The sequence below is a fragment of the Schistocerca piceifrons genome, chromosome 7, assembly GCF_021461385.2.
Source record: "Schistocerca piceifrons isolate TAMUIC-IGC-003096 chromosome 7, iqSchPice1.1, whole genome shotgun sequence".
NCBI lineage: Eukaryota > Metazoa > Arthropoda > Insecta > Orthoptera > Acrididae > Schistocerca > Schistocerca piceifrons.
This window is the reverse complement of record NC_060144.1, coordinates 576,676,494-576,701,661: the sequence shown is the minus strand read 5'-3', so window position 1 is coordinate 576,701,661 and position 25,168 is coordinate 576,676,494.

The window sequence follows — 25,168 nt, the reverse complement described above, 5'->3', positions numbered from 1 at the left end:
GCGTAAATTCAACTAAATACCTGGGTATTACAATTACGAACAACTTAAATTGGAAAGAACACATAGAAAATGTTGTGGGGAAGGCTAACCAAAAGCTGCGTTTTATTAGCAGGACACTTAGAAAATGTAACAGATCTACTAAGGAGACTGCCTACACTACGCCTGTCCGTCCTTTCTTAGAATACTGCTGCGCGGTGTGGGATCCTTATCAGATAGGACTGACGGGGTACATCGAAAAAGTTCAAAGAAAGGCAGCACGTTTTGTATTATCGCGAAATATGGGAGAGAGTGTCACAGAAATGATGCAGGATTTGGTCTGGAAATCATTACAAGAAACGCGTTTTTCGTTGCGACGGAACCTTCTCAAGAAATTCCTATCACCAACTTTCTCCTACGAATGCGAAAATATTTTGTTGACACCTACCTACATAGGGAGAAACGGTCACAACGATAAAATAAAGGAAATCAGAGCTCGTACGGAAAGATATAGGTGTTCATTCTTTCCGCGTGCTATACGAGATTGGAATAATAGAGAGTTGTGAAGGTGGCTCGATGAACACTCTACCAGGCACTTAAATGTGATTTGCAGAGTATCCATGTAGATGTAGAAGGCGTGTCGGAAGAACGAGGATAACAGTACAGTGATCGTAATGCGGAAATGGAGGGAAATGTCTGACATCTGGTAGTGCATGAGTATTGGCATTCGAGCCAGGAGTGGAAGCACTTAGGAAACGACAATTTTGTACACTATTAGCTAGCCACAGTGGTTAGAATGTATCATGCATGGTAAAACTGCGCCATCCGAGACCAGCGCTGAGGTAACTACGGTGCACCATTGGCCATAGATGAGAGGGGTAAATGACGGCTGCTTCTATGTGTATGGGCGATTACACGTACAATGTTTGGGCAACTAACGGCCAGATGAATTGTGGGGTTACCAACAGCGTCTAATCAACGCCTCTTTGGCGAATTTCGCTCAGTATGGGATTCTGCAGTGGTTGCCTTGTTCACGCACACATGCTGGCTTTTGTTCATTGGCGACTAAGGCTGGAATTAGCACACCCGTACCACCACTAGGCGTCCGCTAGGTGGCGACAGATGTCGTTCTCAGATGAATCACGTTTTACACTCAATCAGGTGGTGTGTACTGCTTGAAAACGTCTGAAAGCACCCTACAACCACGAGTGAACGTTATGGTCTGGAGAATGCTTTTGCAGCATTCCTTTGGTAGTCTTAACATTCTGGAAGCCTCAGTGCATCAACACAGATATGTATCTGTCATTGTGATTCATGCCTATACTTACATGCAGCTTGTTTATTACTCAGCATGATGGCAATTACCAGAAATGTGTGGGGCGGCGGGTGGAAATATTGTTAATATAATGTTCCTTGTTATTTATTTATGCTGTCGTTTGCCGTTCTCAACACTGGCTCTCTAACTACAATATTGGCAACCAGAAAGTGATTAGCAAAACGTGAAGCCTGTAATTAGAATTCCTAGTGCCCACTTCATCTGAGAAATACATTTATAGCTACAACTTATAGCTCTGAGGAATTGGGAGATTGTCTGGGATTCATAATCAAAAACGATTCTCTCTAAAATGTTCACTGTATTCTAAAAGTTACAGGCAAAAAAAGAATCCACACAATCCAACTACCAGAGCAGTTCAGAGTCTAATGCGCTGATGCAACTATAACTGTTCAAATCAAATGTTTAAGTGAATGCGCGCCATAATTTGGTGATAATGTTCATCCAACGCCACGCTAATAACGGTAGAATGTCTGTCCTGCGGCGGCACGTGAAAATACGACATACGCATACTAAAGATAGATCATTAACGTCATCCCAAATTTAACACTTCACTCGAAAACGATTTCATGGTTATCCCGAGTAACTTATTACGGCATCTGAGGCTGTTTGTAGCAATGATACCGACGCGACGCGACTCCCGCCACAGGTGGTGCGCTAATCAGTGTCTGGAGAGAACTGGGGCCTTCTTCTCTCGCGCAGCATTCTTATATATAAAGCCGCGGTGCGGACAGCTAAGGGAACGCCTCATCAAATCGGCTCTCCCGACTAGCCGCTGGGCTAGTAATGCACCACTTTAAGTTATTGAATAAATCATTGCTTCCTTTTCTGATGGCCGATGAAGCTCTCAATTTAAATGCGCAATCAGCATACAGGTAATTAGTCATAATAAAAGTCTGACGTGGCTAAGTCAAATATTTTGGGCGAGAGAATTAATTTAATTACAGTAAGCGCAGTAGACGAGCTCTGAACTCGCTCTTTGGAGATACGGTATAGCTATAGTTTTATAGTTATTCAGTTGAAACTTCTCACATCTTTATGATTATAGCGGATCTCCATTCTACTTAAATTTAAAGATCCTAGCCTTATTTATTCGCCTACTTAATCTATCTTGCTTCCTTAATTTTTAAGACAAAAACCAGAAAATCATGAATTTCAACTAAAATTTTAATTCGTGAGATTCAGAACACTGTTTCTACTAAATTATTATGAAATAGGAATTTAAATATAAATTTTTAAATTTCTAGCTCTTTTTGGTTGCGCCAATGATTTTTACAGAAAAAGTCCAAATTTTGAAAATGGTTAAAGTTATTGAACTGATATTCAACACATATTGATTTAGTATTACTCATGACATGCTAGAAACGTTTCAGGTTATTTACTTGATTTTTAAACTATTGCACAATATTTATGACGTCAGAGCTAGTTACAGCGTACTAGGCTGGCACACAATGGAGAGACTGATGTGAATTTTGTGAGGCGTGAGTATGCTGCTTCCCTACAAATGGCTCAAATGGTTCAAATGGCTCTGAGCACTATGGGACTTAACATCTGTGGTCATCAGTCCCCTGGAACTTAGAACTACTTAAACCTAACTAACCTAAGCACATCACACACATCCATGCCCGAGGCAGGATTCGAACCTGCGACCGTAGTGGTCACATGGTTCTAGACTGAAACGCCTAGAACCGCATGGCCACACTGGCCAGCTTACCGGCAATGCAGTGTAATGTAGCACACAACTCAGTGTTTGTGCATTCTTCAAAGAGCACAGTGATGAGTTTATGAGTTATTCCCCTGACCACCAAACTGCTCAGATTGAAAGCCAATTGAGAATATGTGGGACAACGTTGATTGGGCTGAAGAACTTACATTTCCAGCACGAGACGTGCAGGAAGAGGTCAGCGAGGTTCTGGAAGACACCGAGAGGGATGTGGAGTCATCCTCATGCCAGTACTGCGGCTACCTGCACTAGTTTTCTTAGTTGAGGATTTATGGCGCGAACAACTCAACCGAGTTGATCCTAGAGATGCTCGGTTGGGTTTAAATCCGAGAAGCATGGTGACCAGATGAGTACACTTTCGTCGACCTGGTGCCATTAAAAACCACGCACATGCACTGCAAGCTGTTTGACGCATTGCTGGTACATGCGATGGTGCTGACGAAGAACAAACTACATCTAGGTTTGGACATAGCTGCACAGATAAATGCAACCCCTGTTGATCCATTGTAGTTTCAAGGATGTCAGAGCAGCCAGGTAATGTCACTAAAGCATAGCAGACCATAACACTCCCTCTTCTGGCCTTTATCCTTCGGAAGACTGTTGCAGGGTGTTAGTATTTGGATGTTTCACGCTGTACCCGACGTTGGCCATTTATCCGATGGAGCGTGAAACGTGATTCATCCGAACAGGGCCACCTGTCGACAGCCAGTGGACGTCCTACTTGCGGCATTGGCATGCAAGTTCCAACCTTCGTCGTTTATTCACAGGAGTCAAGATGGGTGCATGAACAAGGCGCCTGTTTCAGAGAGACACATGCAGCTACGATTGTGAGGAGAAACTGTTGGTTCATTTGGACGGTCAGTTGCTCCAAAGTTGCATATCTGTCCGCCCATTCACAGCCATATTTTACCCCCATTACCTACGACCTATGTGCACCATATTTGTCTCAGCGCGGGTTTTGAATAGTGCCATTTTGCCACGCACGTTGTATTTTAATCACTGCAGCATTCAAACGATTTACAAATTTAGCCGCTTCAGAAATGCTGCCATCCTCGGCTTGAAAACATATGATCACGTCTTTTTGGACGTCAGATTAGTCACTCCATTCCCTCATCACCTACAACGACTGCACTGTTTCCTACGTCCCACCAAAAAGCCTTATCTACAGGGTGAGTCACTAACTGTTGCCATCAAGAATAACTCCGAAAGTACGATAGGAGCTGAAACGTTTGTGGACAACAGTTGCATGGGACAACAGGGGCCATAATATGACGTTGGTATTTTGTTGATAGATGTGGTCGCTTCAGAGGTATGAAAGTCAGCTTTGTTTTTTTTTTTTTAAACGGGATGCTCTAGTTTTGTCCTTACTTTCTCATAGCGGCAGTCAAGACGAATCCAATATTGTGTAACAGCAAGGTCATTGAAGGTCACAAAGGTGTCACGAACGTCCATTTACAGAAGGTGTTCGAAGTAATGACCATTGGTATCCATGCAGTGCAGCAATCTTCTTATCATGGGTTGGGTGGTATTCCTTATAACCTCGGCACTTATCGAAGCACATGTTGTGACAATTTCGTCTCGTATATCGTGTAAATAGTAAATATTCGCCGAATACGGCGTATCCATCTAACGTGCCATTGACATGTAAACACCATTTGAAGGTTTCGCAATGCAACACTAATAGGAACGGTAAGACTAGTATCGTCGAATCAAGCGAACGTGAATGATGAATTATTTCGAAGAACAAGTCGATATGCTTCTAATTTACGGAGAATGCCAACGAAATTCAGTGAGAGCTAGAGACTCATACGCTAAAAGATATCCACAATGTACTCACCCTACACGTCGTACATTTAAATATGTGTATGGTATCTTGAGAACAACAGGAGAGCTAGAGACTCATACGCTAAAAGATATCCTCAATGTAATCACCCTACACGTCGTACATATAAATATGTGTATGATAACTTGAGAACAACAGGATCTTTAACGCATCGGTAACATATCCGGCAAAGAAAAGTTACTGTGGTTCGAGACCCTTGGGTTAGTATGTGTCGAAACGCCAGGGAATCTGGCATGAGTCACAATAGTGTTGTTCGTGTTCTGTATCGCCATAAATAACATCCTTACCATATCAGTCTCCACCAAGAATTAACTAGTACAGATTGTATGCGTCGCAATCTATTCTACCAATGGGCTTAACTTCAGATTTAGAGCGATGACACACTTATTAATATAATTTTATTTACTGAAGAGGCTACATTCACGAATCATGGAAATGTTAATTTACATAACATGCATTATTGGGCAACAGAAAATCCATGTTGGCTACGGCAAGTTGCATACTAAGAACCATGGTCGACAAATGTATGGTGTGGGATTCTAGAGGGCCTGATTATAGGCTTCTATTTCATCGAACGGAACCTTAATGGTAGGAACTACACCACATTCCTACAAGAAACATTAAGTCTATTATTGGAAAGAAAACCTTTAGGAACAATGAACAGAATGTGTTATAAACACGATGGGTGTTCGGCACATATTTCGGTGATGGCTAGAAATGAGTTGTAGAGACAATTCCCAAATCGTTGAACTTCAAAGAGCTTACTCTTACACATCATTGGATTGAACTGTAGCATCCCATTAAAAAGAAAAAAAAATTGACCTTCATACCTCTGAAGCGACCCCACCAAGCAAAGAAAAAAAGCAACTAAGGTAATATTATGGCCCTCATTGTCACATGCAACTTTGCAACTTTAGTCCCACAAACTTTTCAGCTCCTATCATACTTTCGGAGTTATTCTAGGTGGCAATAGTTAGTGACCCACCCTGTATATCCTCCAATGCTAGTTCTGCTACATCCCGGCTGTCAGTAGTTATTGCACATTGACTCTGAACATATACGATGATCACATTTACGTGATTGGGTCGTGTATTACTAGACCACACAGATTCCTCTCGTGTTAGCTCTTGTAACCAGCAGAATGTATTTGTTTGGTAGGACCTCTTTTGCTTCTCCCATCCTTCAGCACTTGAGACGATTGAAGCCGCCTGTTGGTAAGTGATGCCTGCCTCCCAAAACTCTTACTTTCAGTTTTTACCTATAGCATTCCTACACTGAGAGTCTGGAACCCTCCAAACGCTTCCCTCCGGTCCCGACATGGATGACTTTCATTTTCACCAGGCGCTCGGGAGCTCTCGCTTTACAACGGTCGGACTCGGCCGTTGCGCACTCCTGTGAATTATGATACACTTACTCAGTTAAAATTCACTTACCTATTGATCCAAATATCGCATTATGATGGGGTTTGAACCAGTCAGTTGTAAATTAGTCAGAACACATATTTAGAAGGTGATCGACGATAAAGTTCCTCTTTTAATCTACTTATCTGATTACATAATGTTAGCAATTGGAAATAAGCATCGTCAGTCTGATAGCAGATCGATAGCATGTCTCAAGCATTAATATTTGGCTTATGAAGAAGGGATTAGTTAGGAAAACTGTTACAAATACGCTTGTAGTGTCAATTTTACCATTTGTTGCATGTAACAATAGAAAAAGAAAGGAAAGAAGGAAGGTCATTGGAGATGAAGCACAAACAGGAATTGTGTGAAGGAAATTGGCCATGCTCTTTCAATGGAACGACCCCAGCATTTGAATGAAGCGATTTAGGGAAATCACAGAAACCCTAAATCATGATGGCTGGATGTGGGTTTAACCCGTCATCCTCCCAAATGCAACTGCAGTGTGTTAAGCAGTGCGCCACCTTGCTCAATCGTAAAACAATACCATCTGCCTAAGAGATCAGCTTGGTGGATACAAGGCGTAAGGTCTGCGTTCCTGCAGCTGGCAGCTGTCTCTCAGTTTCAGCTTGTTAACATCAAAGCACTCATCTGTTAATGAGATACAGAGTGCCATTAAAAAGTACACATTTCAATTGAAAGAATCACACTTTATTCAATATCTAGGTTTGTATAAGTGTTATAACCATAAATTGTAATACAAATTTAAGTGATCTTCTGTCTATTGTAATTTCTTGAAATCCCTGATTTGATCACATTAACCATTTACCTAGTGTAGAACTGCTCCCTTCAAACATTAACAATGGTGCAGCTTTCTTCATGGCAGTAAAATGCAACGATATCCAATTTTTTATATTTGAGGGCAGAAACAAAGATATTAATTTTTACAAATTATACGCTCTGTCGTTTGTGCAGCAATAATATTAAGTGCTTAGACATGTTTCACCTTGCGTATTAGAGGCATCTTTTGTGCATTTTCTGCAATAATGTACTTATTTCTATGTGCATACTTTTCCCCACAGGTTTAAAACAGTTTAGGTCATAATTTTCGCCACAAATATAAAGATACAATCAGTTAATGTCACTTATTAGTAAAAGAAATGAATTTTCGAAATGTGTACTTATTTCTATCTGCATACTTTGCCCACAGATTTAAAACAGTTTAGGTCATAATTTTCGCCACAAATATAAAGATACAATCAGTTAATGTCACTTATTAGTAAAAGAAATGAATTTTCGAAATGTGTCTACTCTCTCAACACTTGCCTGTCCTGTGTACGCCTCTGCATGTAGCTTCTGCAAACTTCATCCACTATGATCTGCCTGCTGCAGTCACGTCTCCATTTCCATCTAAACCAGAGCTGGCCAAGAATATGGCTCACGAGCTATGTCTTGGCATGAGTGCCATGGCACTCAGCCTGGATGGCACACTTCCTCCACCACCACTCTACACTGTCTGATTGTGAGGAGAGGGAAGAGGGGCAGACTGAGAACGCGCCGCATTTGCCTGGCAGTGCAGTTGCAATGCACACCACTTGGTTTTATATTTCACATTTCTCAACAACATAGATGGAACACGAAACAAACTTTCACTATTATTCAATTATTTTTGGCGCACTGAAGTCATAATATAATTTTTTTACACAAACTGTTGGCTTCCTGATAGATACAGACAGTCTCACAGAGTTTAGCACTCAGCGTTCCACGTAATCGGGACTCATTTAGTTTCATAGTCGAAAAAAACATGTTTCAGACACATATGTTGAACAAAACATTGTAGCACTTTTGCAGCATCATTATGGAGACTTAGAAACTGTACATGAGGAAAGTAATGTTGACGTCCTAGACAGCTTTAACGTTAAGAGTATTTTTCTTTAAAATAAAAATTGCCTTGCGGATTAAATAGTTGCACCACACATGCGCAGAGGCGCTTTCAATTGAAACGGCAAACGGTTCTGAAACGAGCTTCGAAAACCGATATACGTATGACTGTGTCCTCTGAACGTTTAGGAAACTATCCTTGAAATTCTTTCAAGGCCACAATGAATTCTTCTAACTCCTCAGCTTTTTAACGTCAGTGAGTTTAGGGAACTGGACTGCCTTTCTCAGAATGTGTCCCCTATTCAACTCGATTTTCTTTTTAGATGAATCACCGTGTAATTTGAAGGAAGTTACCTTCCAGTGTCTTACTCCGGGGAGTGTGCAGTCAAGTCTACTTAAAATGAGAAGTCTGCAATCCATTCCTAATGTTCTAATACTTGTTCCTGCCCTCCTTTTCCCTTCATAAATTCAAAAATAGCGAGTTTTAAATCTAAAAATCGTTCAAGGGGTGCTCCTTGACTTAACCAACGTACTTTGCAGTGATATATGAAGTCTCCAGAGTCTTCGTTCAGTTCCACTGAAAACTTTTGCACTCAAAATGGAATAATGGGTGCACTTCAGAAATTTTACTGTCCTTACCATCAACTTCTTCACGTGCTCCATGCCCCATATTTAGCGCAAAGTGCTTTTTGATGTACAGAATAATGAATCTCGTCTTATGACTTCTGTAATTTTTTGCCCTTTCACTGTCAACTAAATCTTTACAAACTTTCAGTCTGCCGTTCCATAGAAAATATGCAGCAACCGTCGCTTATGCGAACTGAAAATTATCATCTCTCTTCTGCCATTAACACTTACTTTTAAAGGATTTTGACGATAGATCGCTAGACTGCCTGTTTTTTGCAAACAGCCACTGGACCTGCGAACGTCCTTCATACCACGAACCAACAGCGAAGGGTAAACGGCAGTGACACCACGATTCTGCCGAATTCAAGAGAGTTGTGCCGACCGAAAAATACCGCAGTGCTAAGTGAAACGTCGAGCTTCTGAGAAGGACTGAGTAAAACCGACTGACAGACCGCGCCCACACACGCTGCATGCGTGAAGTTCGGGACAATGTGCAGCTAGCCTTGTTCTAAGCTTTTAACCTTACCCCATGCACATATTCCACCAATATCAAACTGGTAATTCTGTGATGCCTGATGTTACATATCGTACCATTTCTTCTTTCAGTCAAGGTGTCTGTTGCATCTATTATTCCTCCTAGATCCTTTAATGAGAATATGCCAACCGTACGTGGAAACCCAACCGTTCAAAAACACTTCTAGGTAGGAACAATTAACCACCTATGGGTAGCACCAACACACAAACATGGCAAACACTGGTGAACCACCGCAGCACAGCTAAGTTAACTGGCATTGCCAGCTGTAAACCAGCCGACCAACTGGCAAAGCAGAGCAGCCGTATTGCACACTGAACGCAAACAAACCCAGCCAAAACCCCTACACTGTACGATCGATTTATTACCAATCGATCACTCAGATAATGACCTCGGTTTGTTGCAGGTACAGTCGATGCAGCTGGCCCAGGAGACTCATTGGTGTCCTCGACAGGACTGACATACTTCATGACGACCTGAGCTATAACAAAAGTACCGAACATTGCACGATAACTAACAACAGCCACACCATTGGACGGTCTGTCGCAGATAGCAAGAAAACCGCTTCTGCTCTTACTACCCAACCATTCTGTTGCTGAGGTTTCTTTCCCTTGGCGATTGCCTTGGCACTTTTTTCCTTCTGCCCTTGAAATCGCTACCCTTCGTTCGCCTTTCGTCCTCTGTCTTTCTCCATGATGCGACCATAATAATGACTAATCCCATACAGACGTGCGGATAACGTCACAGCCAAACATACTGTGAAGGCCTCCATTAGTAACTACCAAATACGATGATGGCAGTAGGTCTGTTGATGTGGTCACCACGTTGGTATGGGCGTGGATGGGCTCCACACTTTCTACACTGAGAATTTGATATTTGTCTCATTTACGCTTAAAAGTGTTACGAATTCTCGATATTTCGGGCTAATGAGCCTAGAATTACCAAGAAGTGCCACTTAGGATTAGGATGTACTGAGCCGTAACACCATATACAGCGCCCATTTTGATAGTACACAGGTCAGTATTCAGATTCTCGATAGCCGTTCTCATGTTTATTGGTTTTGCACTTCGATACAACTGGAGGTAATCAGCATACATATGATATTTAGAACAGGATTAAACTGACGACACAACATTGACATACTATGAAAGTAGTATGGGACCTAACACCCAGCCCTGGGGAACGGTTGATACTTTCTGATTCCATTGTGACTTTGTCGCGGCGGACACGACGCGTTGCTGGTGAGATATCAGGTATAAGCGAAACCGTTGCACCGCACTTGGTGAGAAAATGAGGCTGTTAAGTTTATTCGAGTAAAATGTCGAAGTCGACAATGTCCATGACTGATCCTGCTTCATGACTGTGAAGTATCCATGGTTGCGGGTACGGAACGATTTCTGCATGTGCTGGAACGATCGTAATAGGTCAGTGTAATCAATACGATGAAAAAGATTTGAACCTAGACAAAGACCTACAGACTGTTATTGTCCCCCGATTAGTGAGAAAGGACAGATATCTCCAAAACTGATAGAATGTACCTCCATCTCAAGATTCTGTATTCTGTATATCATGTACGACCATAACACAGAGGAAAGATACGTAGATTTTACGATGCCGGTAAGATCCGGAAGTTCATGGGATGTCGCGATCCAAAAAATTTACAGGCTTTCGGATATCTGATGTCCCTAGAGGGGAGGGCAACTAATACATGCTACCTCCAATACATTCAGAGAGAGAAAATGTGGTAGATCATTCGTGTTCTGGATCTATACAGGGAGAGACACCTAATACATGTCGCCTCAAATACATATAGACAGAGAAAATGTGCAATATCGCTAAATTATAGCGGGCAATGTGCCGTAATTTCTGACGTGCGTAAGTTCACTGCCGACAAAACGAAAAAAAAGTGAATAATCCAGGAGACATAGTCATGTGTCACTGTAACTTCATACACGTTCACACCATCGTCGAGGGCGTAAATAATTAAAGATATAATTCTGTGTGACCATCAGAGTGCATTAGTATTGGTCCTGTTTAGTGTTGGTTCTGTTTAGTGTTGTTACCAGACCTCGTAAGGTATATTCGGGGAATGAACGGCATTGTCGCTTGAGTGATCCCTGTAAAGGACACGGGGATGCTGCGTATTTGTATGAGACAATGTTATCAGCACGTGACAGAATGATGAAGTGTCTCATTGGGTAGGGGATCTCCATTTGAATGGCTGGTCGAACAGGGTGGTACGCAGATTTTGGGGACATTTGGATGTAATAGTTACCCGAAGCTGGACTGCATGGGAAGATGAGTCCTGGCACACTATACGTCAATATTCCGGTCTACAACGTCTGATCATCACAAGAGAGGACCGCCGAATTGTGTTCGCTGCACATCTTAACCCCTTCACATCTGCGTCCGCCGTCCGAGATCGATCAATGAACTCCGTGCATTATTCCGTATCATCCTGAACTGCGGGTCTGTGGCTAGGAGTAACTGGATTCCAAAGATTACCGTAAACAATATAACACAAGTGGCTTCCGGTGTCGTGACTGGGAGGCATGGGCTGCTGTGTTATTCCTGGCATCGGAGTGTGGGTTGTGGCTATAGCTAGTTATGATTAATGATCAATCGGTCGCGCTGGCCCAGCGGTTCTAGGCGCTTCAGTCCGGAACAGCGTGACTGCTACGGTCGCAGGTTCGAATCCTGCTTCGGGCATGGATGTGTGTGATGTCCCTAGGTTGGTTAGGCTTAAGTACTTCTAAGTTCTAGGGGACTGATGACCTCGGCTGTTAAGTCCCATAGTGCTCAGAGCCATTTGAACCATTTGATTAATGATCTGTGACTGCACAGCGTTACGCCAGCAGCATGCTGCGTCTTCATGGGTTAGTTCTCATGCGACTCTTCATGGTGTCATTTTCCAGCATGACATTGTTCCTCTACACGTGGTACGTGTCTCTATGAACTGTCTGTGTGGTGCTGAGGCACTCTTGTTGCCAGCGATTTCTCGAGATCTGTCCCCATTGTACATGATGGGGACCCCAGTTGAACATCAACTCCTTCCCAGTGCCAGAAGCAAGTATATGAGGGACAAGTTGCAGCGGCTGGGAGCCAGCACGGCACAGAAGAGGACGGACGGTTTTATGACAACCTTCCCGAACGAATCAGCATTAATCCAGGTCAGAATTGACGCTATGTCATACTGGTAAGTGCACTGGTACGAACAAGCTCTTCGTAAATTTGCTTGGATTGGATTTAGTAATCACTGCAACAATATCACACACCCTCTCAGGTCGTGAATTTTCATTCAGTTTCCTCCTTACCTTCTAAGTGCTTCACTTTTTTGTCAGGCAGTGAAATTTGAACGAGGAGGCTTGCTGAGCTTGATTTGTCAAATTTATAGAATAATTATTATTTAGACGTTAATATGGCTTGATTAAAATGTACTGAGTTTATCTGTTCTGAAAGGCTCAACTGCAACATCAACTTAACGAAACTGAAGCAACATGCAAGATGGCCAGTAATTATGCGCAACAAGTAGTCTGTGCTGTGCCTGTCCCACCTTACATAGACTCTTCCAGCGACGAAGTTGTCTCATACAGTGAACGTAAATATATTTACGTACCAGAGATTTCAATTCATGTGCTATAATAGACGGAGGCGAGATTGTGACTAAAAGGACAATGTGAAATGCAGAAAATTGTATCCGGGGTGTACTAGAAATAGTACTAAGCACATCGATTAAAGAGGGGTTGCAACAGCAGAAATCAAAGTGAATACACAAGGCCAACAGATGAAGAAATGAAATATGTGACCACGATCAGCTGGTGTACAAACAACAGAAAAATAATTATTAAACAGAGCTACAAACGCTCGGGCACATCGCATGGCAATAGGAGACGTAAGGAATTGTAGCGAAACGATTTGAGAACCACGCAATGATTAACGTAAGCTACGATTTAAGGGCAAGTTTCTCACTCATAGGATAAGCCCGCAAGTAGAAGTCGGCCAATTTGTGGTTTTGGACTCACTCGAACATTAGCGCGAAGAATAAAGGTGGTAAAGAAAAATACTGAACCCATGAAACCCATACTAGTTTCGCAGTATAGCCCCCTTGGTATCACAACTAAACGTGTTAACGCACTTCCATTAAGCGAGAAATAGACTGAAGCCTTCTACAGAATGCGTAAAAATATCGTAAGATCCCACTATCATTTTTGCAGTAATCGGCGCAGTCGATCTAACACGCACGAGTGAGCCCCTTGCACAGCCGCCACCGTCGTAAGACGAATGGCGATGAAACTAATATAGGCACTTCCGGGAGTGTGACCTCGGTTCGCACCAGGTCACTTGGAGCGCTGGAGGTTTATCATATCATTTGCTTATGAACTGATGTAAATTCGTACACACTTATTTTCATTTTAAACAAGACAGCGCTGGTATTCTACAGACTCATGGGCATTTATTTCTCCTTACTATTTCGTATGTGCATTATACATTTTAAATTCCGGTATAGGTATGTTGTTCATATTCTGCCTGAATTCTGTTCGCGTTCGTAACATTCGGTAGAGTAAATAATTGTATATTAATTTATGTGAATTCCTAAGGGACATCGCGCGACCGCTACGGTCGCAGGTTCGAATTCTGCCTCGGGCATGGATGTGTGTGATGTCCTTAGGTTAGTTAGGTTTAAGTAGTTCTAAGTTATATGGGACTAATGACCTCAGATGTTAAGTCCCATAGTGCTCAGAGCCATTTCAACCATCTTAAGAGACCTAACTGCTTAGGTCATAGGTCCCTAGATTTACACACTACTTAAACTAACTTAAACCAACTTACGATGAGAACAACACACACACCAATGCCCAAGGGAGGACTCGAAACTCCAGCGGGAGTGGTCACACAATCCATGACATGGCGCCTCAAACCGCACGGCTACTCCGCGCAGCTTTGCATAAGTCAGGTTCTGGTTCATCGTACAGTGTTCTGCGCTGTCGTGTTTGTTTGTTTTTCCTTAGTGATTGACTTGTGCATATAGTGTTTGTCTTCTGCATGATTTTTGTTCAAATTCCTTTTTTCCTTGTTTCTCGCATTTAATGGAGAACTCCATGTTGGCACCTTTTGGCAAAATTTATATTTAACTTTTGTACATCTTATCACCAAATGAATATTCTTCTAGTCATCGAGTACGCTGTGCATTCTTAACGACAGTATAAACAGCTAACGTGTCAGATACTACTAAATTTTCTACAAGAATAACCAGTTACCATGTCACATACTACTGCAAAGAAAAAATTCGCTAAACCGAAGTGCGCAAGGAATTGTGTGGTAGAGAGTGAACGGATTTCTACCGTACTGAAATGTACCGTATATAGTAAGTTCTAGTTACACAGAATACACTAGTACGTCCACTGATGAAAAGATGCGAGTGGTGAGGAGAAATACTCAGTATTTTAAGTGTATGATTCACTATGAAAGTTTCATTGCAGTTGTCGCACAACTCTAGTGCACTGATGATTGCTAAAGTATATTCTTTTACTTTAAGATATACAGCAACCAGAAAAATGGATAAACTAATGTATCGCATTTAGTACCTATTAGTGACACGTGAGTTTATTTGGGCAACTAGTTTTAGCTCTTATTGGGAATAATGGTGCAATGTTGTACTCCACTGTTTGATATTACGCTATACTCTATAATGGAAGCTGAACTAAACTTCACCGAATGGTGTAAAATGTAGCCCTTGAGATGATCTTGAAACGTCCCCTTAGAAAAATTAATGAATTTCTGTGCTGATAAACCCCTTACGTTATTTGATTTTCAAATAGCAGAGCAAAATTGAACGTACTCAGACATTTTTCTCTTTACTTATTCTGATCATCACTAAAGTGACACACAATATTTTTAGCGCAATGCAATCTGACTTTCAATAATCCCTACAAAAGAATGGCCCTAACAATAACCTACACCTTTCATGAAACACTTACCCTACAAAAATCTTCGTTACTCGAACTACTGCAATACAGCGAGTGCCACTACTGCCAGCTAAATAAAAGATTCTAACTACTGAAGGCACTAACTACTGATACGCATACTTAGCAAATGAAAGATTTTGATAGAGAACAAACAATGTATTTACCTTAATAGTGTTCAAAAGTCATAATATATATATCAGTTCATGACAATCCAGTTTTACAAATTTACTGTCTCTGATGGACACACGTCCAGATCATCTGCTCTCAAAACTCCACCATCCCTCTCCCCATATCTACCATTGCTGGCGGATCACCTCCAACTGCGCAACGCTATGCACTGTTCACATCCAACTGTCCTACACTACAATAGTGACTATTCCAACAATGCCACCCAGCCAAAGACTGCACACAGCAAGCCAGTGATTTTCATGCAGAGCGCCACGTGGCGTTACCAATATAAAAACCTAAACAGCCTACTTACATAGCCTCCATGCTCCCCACAAAAAAATTTACAAATTGTTTTGGGCAGTAGCCAATACAGATTTGAATAATTTTTTCATAATAACTAAGAAATCAAATGCACACACTTATTGATACACTGTTGGTCAAAAGCAAAGATTTTCTCACAGTCCATAAGGACAGTCCTGATCGTTTATCCCAGTAAAATTAGAGTGTTTTTCTCAAAGTCTGAGCAGTAAAAGAAAATGCACACAGAAGTGGTGGATTTCCTGCAGTCTTGAAGAAGTAGTATTGTCCGTCCAACGGGAAGACAGTGCTGACTCTTGACATGCAGACATGTAATGGGCCACAACAGAGCAAACCCATAGCAGAGTCAGTCGAAGTTGAAGAATATTGGTAGGTAGGTCATCACAGAGCAGACCCTAGTAGAGGTTATGGTACTGATGGGCCATCAAAGATGCAGACCCACTGTAGTCCTGGTAGAGATTATGGTATTGATGGGCCATCAAAGATGCAGACCCACTGTAGTCCTTGTGGAGATGGCCAGCAGTCATCTGTTGTGACTGTGCAGGTACACAATCATCATCGAAGTGTCTTGCGGACAATATAGCAAGTCCATAAACCACCACTTGTGCACTCACAAAGTTTTTGGAATAGTCCTTAGAACCAGCAATGCTGTTAACCAGTCCCTTGCTGAATTATCAACACACATGCAAACACTAACAGTCCCAACTTCTCATCTATTGTGCATATACTATGGCCAACAGAAACGTGTGCAGTGAAACGTAGCTTAATTTGAAGAACTGGTTTCTATACAATTATAAATTTACAACAGAAGAATACAATTACAAAGGTACAAAATACTTTATTAAAGAATGTAACAATACAGATAACATTTGTAGTAATATGGGCTTTACAAAAGAATAGAAATGAACATATACATCAGTGTTATAGGAATTATGACATAAGTAAATACATAAAATAATGAGAATAGTTTTCGAAACATTAATTTCACACATGATCGTTGAAACAGAACAGAATTAGTAATGTGTAAACATCTTTATAAAGTAAATAACATAGTGTTAGAAAAATTCTACAACATAACCCTTATCAGATAAACACATAAAGACAGGAGAAACACAAATACACAAGGGTACACAAACACATAGCAGAATAGCACAAAAGGAAAGGACATGGTTCGTTTTCAGTGTAACATTTGGTACTGCAGTCCAACCAGCTGGGTGCCCACAACGCATTACGTCAAGGTCACTTAGCTTTCTTACCGAAATATTTACTACAGCAGTTTGTGTTACAGTGAAAGTCTTATATAAAAAATTTTACAGGCTGAGAATTTGCGTTACAAATGTGTAAAAACTAAATCCTATTAATATAACAGTGTCCAGAATATTTTCGCCGGCATTGTGATACATTTGTGCATGTACACACATTTCATAACTCTTAAAGTACGATTCTTGGTTTCCAACATCCTTTTTCACAAATCAGAGTCGCTAACCACTACTCATTATTCCTTAATTTATTACACATATAAATATTCATCGACACATCTTCAATATTTCATCATAATAAATATGTAGCATAATCAAATTCCTCATATAGCATCAGCTCATCGATCATAAACATACCTCAACACCATAATACACATCGCTGTCGTAATAATATCATAACAAATGAATCACATCTCAAAATCGTCGCAGCTTCTTTCAGTAATTTCAAAACCTTCAATAAAGTCATCTACCTCAAACGTATTTTAAAAATCATGATCCTATACCAAATACGACATTCAAAGCTCTCATAGTGTCACAATGGTTCCGAAAAATATGAACAGTTCACAAAGTACAGACCAAATACAATTTCATAAGGGTGAAGTTATCCAACTGTGTAATTGTGTAAACATGTGTAACTGATGTAGTAAAAAAAATGTGTCTCTCTCTCAGTTAAATGATCAGATAACTGTGTAATTCTGTGTTACAGAAATTTGGTACCGATGTGTAAAGTTGTATAAGCTGTATAAGCAAATACCGTATTAGCTGGGGCTCCTTGTGCTTGCCACACACATGGTACACAAAGTAAGTATGTACCCCCCTGAGGATTAATATAATTATACCATCAGTTGTTACAGATTACAGCAATGGAATGAAATGTATCACGGAAAACCTTTGTATCTTTGTAATTAAAAAATCTTTGAATATAAATGTTTTAAGTACAAAATTATTCACTCAAATATGTGTACTGCAGACCTAAACTGTGCGTCTTGTTGTAACATAATCTCTGTCATTATTTAAGGGTAAAAATCGTGCCAAGTGTCGTAATTATCATCGTTTGTAAGCAAAATTCTGTAGAAGTCAAAGTACTTACCTCCTAATAAACAAAAGCGAAATGATATGCGTATAGGTATCGTAGTTATTACGTACAGTACAGTGATCAAGAAACTACTATGGCTGTCATGTTGTAGCTATACCGCAAAAGTTACTACTAAAACATGTTTTACTTTCCAGAAGAATTCAGAAAAACTGTGCAGATATAAAACAGATACAGCTCGAAAGCAACAATGCAAATTGTGTCACTCATTAGTAGCATCGTGATATAGTCGTTTAGCTATCAAATAAACTAACCACTGAGTCATCTGATATCTCTCGGAAGGCACATTAAATCCATAATGTATTTTAAAGTAAACTAAAATGTTGCATTAAAATCTCATTAGCAGTACCGGTATATGTTTAAAGTATGTGAGCCTTGTAGTCGTTACGTAATAGTGCAACTAACAAGCAAGAATGTGCACACACAATGTGTCGTCTGTTCACTATAGCATTGTATTCGTAATTACTCTCTAAATATGTTCCCTAGGTTCTATACTGGATAGTTAACTTCAAAACATGATTGCATATTAACAGTTTCTAAGTGTGAGAAAGAGTACTAGTAACGTGAAGTGAAAGAGTTTATGGTAAAGACCAAGTTAAAACGCAGATTATCTCTCAATAAACGGTTTTACATGTGAAATATGCTGCAATCCTTTACTCTTCCTAGTACGCAGAGTTTCAACTTCAGCGCAATTATCATGTGCTACATGTCAGTAAAGAATACTGGAATTTTTCTCAAGGTTACCGTCTATGTTATTTTTCTGTGAGGCAGCCGGCGCACGTGGCTGCCTGCGGTGCGAGTCATTGTCTGTCTCTTTGTTGGCGCGCGTCGTTATTGGGATTAGGAGCCCTAACTTCTACAAATTCACCTTGCCGAGAGGATCCTGCCCTGTTTGAATCCCGCCAGTTCTGATGAAATTCAGGTCTGTCGTTATGTCGGTAGTTTCCATAGTTTGTTGTTTGTCAGTCATGTGGTGGAGAATTTCTCAGGGAATCGTAACTGGGCGTTGGAGCGTTTCGTCTGGTTATTCTGTCTCCTTGGTAATAATTATTTTGGTAGCCATATTGTTTGTTTCTCTGATTGTCTCTGTGATAGTCACTACCGCGGAGAGGTGATCTTTCCCTGTAATTATTAGTACTCTGCTAACGGTTGTCATACGGGTGGTGTCTGTTTTGGTCACGATTTGCAATGTAAGAATAGCCTTGTGTCCAGTTATTATTTCTGTCATCGCGAAATTGTGACGGATGTGACCTGTAATTGATGTGTTCCTGTTCTCGCGTTCCGCGATTGTCAGTGTCAATTTCCATTCTGGTAACAGTCCCTGAAAAGCTTCGATGTTCCCTTTGCAACGTCCTGGGAAAATAATATGTCGTAAATGTTCAGGCAATTTGACTAAGGCAATTTAACAGGTACTGATTCTTGTGCAAAATGTCTTCAAAATATTTCACAAGACTGGAAAATTCAGATTGTTCGAAATGTTTCATCATTATGATGCGATGTTTTACTCGGTCTTGTGTACCTTGAGACCAATATGCTGAGATGAAGGCATGATAAAATTCTCCTTCACTGTGACAATCGTGAATGACAGATCGCATTCTTACAGCTGGTTCATACTCTAAATAACCACACATAAATTCTAATCTGTGCTCTAATGACCAGTTGGGAGGAAAACAATAAGAGAATTGACGAAGCCATGCTTCTGGATGAATGTCGCTGCCGGAATTCTTAAATGTTTTGAATTTACGTGTAGTAATGAACAGCTTATAGTCAAAGTCATCGTGTCGGCGAGTCGCATATCGGTAATTGTTACGTCCAGTCGGTGGTTCCATCTCAAAATTCGGTGTACCTTGCCAATTTCTTTCATAATATCCGAAATGCCCTGTGTTATTATTTTGTGGCTGTTCCGTATTTCTATGGCCCTCTTCCTGTATTGGAGCGCGAGTGTCCTCTGAAATATGTAATTCTTGTATTACTTGTGCCAACTGATCTTGTACTTCCCGGATTTCTCTTTTGTGTTGCGTATTAATTTGATTTTGATTTTGTATAAATTTCTCAATTTGTTCATACTCTCCTGTGTCAGTGAAGGCTATGGGTCTTGTGTCATTATCACCATCTACCTTTGTCTATAAGTTAGTGAACTGATCCGAAAGCTCGGCTACTTTCTCCGATAATCAACTGATTTCCTCCGTGTGTCTTTCTGAACCAAGTTTCAGAGTGTCCATTTGTATTGAAATCGTATCTACTGTGTCATTTAAGTTTTCCTGAGTTTTTGCAAGTGGCTGTAACCGAATCAATAGATGCAACTCAGTCAATTTTAGCTTACAAGGAGTCGTGATTTTCATGAACAATAGTTTGCAGTTAATTTATTCCTGCTTCGTGATTCTGTAATGTATTTTCATGCCGCGAAAAAATAGGTTGAAAATGCTCACAAATTTGTGTTTTTACGTCATTACAGACTTTTTGACATTTCGATTCGATGTTATGTAACTCAGTAGTTAAATTTTCACGTGTTTGTTCACGCGTGGTGTCTTACTTTTGAAGATTTTGTTCCATTGTGTCTAACGTCTGAAGATTTTGTTCCATTGTGTCTAACTTTTGAAGATTTTGTTCCATTGTGTCTAAATTTTGAAGCTTTTGTCCCATTTGTTGTATTAATTGTAATAACAATGCATTGGTGTCTGAAACATGATCCTCAGTGCTATTCTGCAGTGCATTTGAACCGGAAATATTCGTATTTTAAAAAGCAGAATATGTGTCTTGACCTATTTGAGAAAACGGTGAGGACGCAAAACCTGAATCTACGGTATTTGCAAGATTGTGTCCTGTCATTTCGGATTCCTGAGGTGAGCTGTTGGCGACCGATCGAACGATAATGGTTCCCTGTTCACTAATTGTTTCACTCTCTACACCATTATTTGCCGCCCGCTCCATTTCCCTATGCACAATTACCAAATTACTGCTTTGAACGTCTGTTAATTCATTACACGGTGGTGCTGATAAGCTACGCTCGTCGTCGTTATCATTTCTCAAATTGCTTTGGAGCCTAGTTTTACGTTTTTCACACGCCATAGTTATCACGTATTTCACACGCTAACAACAAAAGCACATGTTGAAGAGCAAAAATAAGAAAGCACATTAACATAGCACTGAAACAATATCTCGTTAATTGCAAGCGCAGCTGCGAAGTACTTGGTGCAAATCTACATGCATCCCACAACTGTTTTACTGCACAACAATGAGAAACTACAAAGGAAATCCTCTCTATAATTACGCGCTAGCAATAAACAATAGCTACACTAATAACACAAACTAAAAGAAAAAATCAGAAGATTCAAGTGAGGTATCCTTGGCTAAGGGTCGACAAATGAAACATCCCCTTAGAAAAATTAATGAATTACTGTGCTGATAAACCCATTACGTTATTTGATTTTCCAGCAGCTGAGCAAAACTGAACGTACTCAGACCTTTTTCTCTTTACTGACACACAATATTTTTAGCGCACTGCAATCTTACTTTCAATAATCCTTACAAAAGGATGGCCCTGACTAACAATAACCTATACCTTTCATGAACCACTTACCTCACAAAATATTGGTTACTCGAACTACTGCAATACAACGAGTGCCAATACTGCTAAATAAAAGATTCTAACTACTGAAGGCACTAACTACTGATACGCATACTTAGCAAATGAAAGATTTTGATAGAGAACAAACAATGTATTTACCTTAATAGTGTTCAAAAGTCATATATATATATATATATAAATATATACACTCCTGGAAATTGAAATAAGAACACCGTGAATTCATTGTCCCAGGAAGGGGAAACTTTATTGACACATTCCTGGGGTCAGATACATCACATGATCACACTGACAGAACCACAGGCACATAGACACAGGCAACAGAGCATGCACAATGTCGGCACTAGTACAGTGTATATCCACCAGCAATGAAGGCTGCTATTCTCCCATGGAGACGACCGTAGAGATGCTGGATGTAGTCCTGTGGAACGGCTTGCCATGCCATTTCCACCTGGCGCCTCAGTTGGACCAGCGTTCGTGCTGGACGTGCAGACCGCGTGAGACGACGCTTCATCCAGTCCCAAACATGCTCAATGGTGGACAGATCCGGAGATCTTGCTGGCCAGGGTAGTTGACTTACACCTTCTAGAGCACGTTGGGTGGCACGGGATACATGCGGACGTGCATTGCGCTGTTGGAACAGCAAGTTCCCTTGCCGGTCTAGGAATGGTAGAACGATGGGTTCGATGACGGTTTGGATGTACCGTGCACTATTCAGTGTCCCCTCGACGATCACCAGTGGTGTACGGCCAGTGTAGGAGATCGCTCCCCATACCATGATGCCGGGTGTTGGCCCTGTGTGCCTCGGTCGTATGCAGTCCTGATTGTGGCGCTCACCCGCACGGCGCCAAACACGCATACGACCATCATTGGCACCAAGGCAGAAGCGACTCTCATCGCTGAAGACGACACGTCTCCATTCGTCCCTCCATTCACGCCTGTCGCGACACCACTGGAGGCGGGCTGCACGATGTTGGGGCGTGAGCGGAAGACGGCCTAACGGTGTGCGGGACCGTAGCCCAGCTTCATGGAGACGGTTGCGAATGGTCCTCGCCGATACCCCAGGAGCAACAGTGTCCCTAATTTGCTGGGAAGTGGCGATGCGGTCCCCTACGGCACTGCGTATGATCCTACGGTCTTGGCGTGCATCCGTGCGTCGCTGCGGTCCGGTCCCAGGTCGACGGGCACGTGCACCTTCCGCCGACCACTGGCGACAACATCGATGTACTGTGGAGACCTCACGCCCCACGTGTTGAGCAATTCGGCGGTACGTCCACCCGGCCTCCCGCATGCCCACTATACGCCCTCGCCCAAAGTCCGTCAACTGCACATACGGTTCACGTCCACGCTGTCGCGGCATGCTACCAGTGTTAAAGACTGCGATGGAGCTCCGTATGCCACGGAAAACTGGCTGACACTGACGGCGGCGGTGCACAAATGCTGCGCAGCTAGCGCCATTCGACGGCCAACACCGCGGTTCCTGGTGTGTCCGCTGTGCCGTGCGTGTGATCATTGCTTGTACAGCCCTCTCGCAGTGTCCGGAGCAAGTATGGTGGGTCTGACACACCGGTGTCAATGTGTTCTTTTTTCCATTTCCAGGAGTGTATATATATCAGTTCATGACATCCAGTGTTACAAATTAACTGTCTCTGATGGACACACATCCAGATCATCCGCTCTCAAAACTCCGCGATCTCTCTCCCCACATCCACCACTGCTGGTGGCTCACCTCCAACTGCACAACGCTACGCGCTGTTCACATCCAACTGCCCAACACTACAACAGTGATTATTCCAACAATGCCACCCAGCCAAAGACTGCACACAGCACAGCCAGTGATTTTCACACAGAGCGCTACATGGCGTTACCAATAGGAAAACCTAAACATCCTACTTACAAGCTGTAATTGCACTGTCTTGTGTGTTGTTTTTATTCTGTTTCTTTTATTTTACCTAAATAAATATATTGCACAGTACATGAATGCCTTTCTATTAAAATAGTATATGTTATTGAACTGTTTACAAAGGCTGTATTCTCCTGTATCGAACCTATAAGACGATACTTGTCTTCTGGTTCAAAGTCACACAAGGCAGGTTCTTCAGTAAGGATGACATTCACACACATTCTTGGTGCAATATTCAATCCAGCATTTATTCCCTCCACTGTAATGTACAGCGTGATGAAGCATAATGGTTTAGTATGGGGTTTAAGCATTAGGCTTATTTATTTTTTATAAAATGTGCCTAGCTTCGGTCTCTATCAGTATGTGTAGCTTTATTTGTTTCGGCGAGTGCTGAAGTTGAATCCAGATATAATTAATGGTGTTAGAAATGATGACAATCAGTAAACTTGCATTTCAGATCTCTTGAGGAACCATTTACAGTAATATTAAATGCAGCTGGACTATGCCCACACTGTAACGAGTAGCATAATACGCAGTTGCGTAATATAAATGAAAAGTATTTTTGTTTTCCATCCTATTGTGTTACAGCAGCACATCACCAAAATTACAAGTCATTCTTTAGTGACAATAATCATTCTTTTAAAACAGGATAACTGCCTATCTTTTCTGTGTTACGATGCAGTTTCCTCAAGTAGACAGCTTGCAAAACCACTCTTTCCACTGTCTTTCACTACACTCTGCTGTTAGTAATATTTAACACTGTAAAACGTGTCACCATTGTACTCATTATCCATACGCAACTCCTTCCAAAGAAAGTCCACCCTGCACTCCATTTCCTCCACATTACTATATCACAATATCTTTACTCAGAAATATCTTTCCTATGTCTAAGTAAATTTTTTTGTAAGATAAGGACAGCGGGTGTTTAGTGCCGTGTAAATATTACTGTATATAAATATATCTTCTATAATAGTCACAAAAGCAGAACATGCCACAACATTTAAACAAAAAATTAAATTTAACAGTCAAAATTTAATAAATGAAACTCATTCTGAAATTAATTTATCATCAGTGTGAGATGAATATTACTTCTTACTTCTTTCGGAATCTGACATCTTAGACAAGCGGAGGAGGATCAAATAGAAAGGAAAAATTCATGTTTGAGTTATAATCCTCATTAAAGCTCAAGTGTTTACATTTATAATCCTCCTCTCCTGCCCAGAAGAGAAAAATTTTCACATGCAGGACGTCTTCTTTGACTCCATATCAGTAACAAAATTAGCGTCTGTACTCATGTAATGTTTGCGCCCACCTACAAAGGGATAATGATCATCCTAATAAAATAAGAGAAATTAGAGCTAGCACGGAACTATTTAAGTATTCGTTTATCTCGCCCGTGTTCGAGAATGGAAAGGTAGAGAGGTAACTTGTGGGTGAATTGATGAACCCTCTGCCAGGTCCTTAATTGTAAATTGTAGAGCATTCATCTATATCCATATGCAGAATGTGTACTTCCTCTAGTCACAATGTATTCCGCAGCCGGTGTAGAAAACTATTTTG